We start from the raw sequence: 361 nt of genomic DNA, 5'->3' as shown, positions 1-361 counted from the left end.
AGTTATGCTTAAAGCAGGTTGTGTGGAGGGTTTTTTGGAGAGAGACACACCACTATAAAAAGAATTCTATAAAAAGTTCTACCCGGCCAGCATGGCTCTGGTTGAGCGTCAACCTATGAACCAGAAAGTCACAGTTCGATTCCCAGTCAGGGCACATGCCTGGGTTGCAGGCTCGATCCCCAGTGTGGGGTATGCAGGAGGCAGCAGCTGATCAATGATTCTCATCATTGATGTTTCTATCTCTCCCTCTCCCATCCTCTCTGATATCAATAAAATATGTTTTGGGGGAAAAAGAAATATGAAGAAACACAAGACCAATTGAAAAGCCCCAAATGAAGGGAAATGAAGGCTCAGAACCAAA

Source organism: Myotis davidii, unplaced genomic scaffold (genome assembly GCF_000327345.1).
Source record: "Myotis davidii unplaced genomic scaffold, ASM32734v1 scaffold462, whole genome shotgun sequence".
NCBI classification, from domain to species: Eukaryota; Metazoa; Chordata; class Mammalia; order Chiroptera; family Vespertilionidae; genus Myotis; species Myotis davidii.
Note: the sequence above shows the minus strand (reverse complement) of the source record.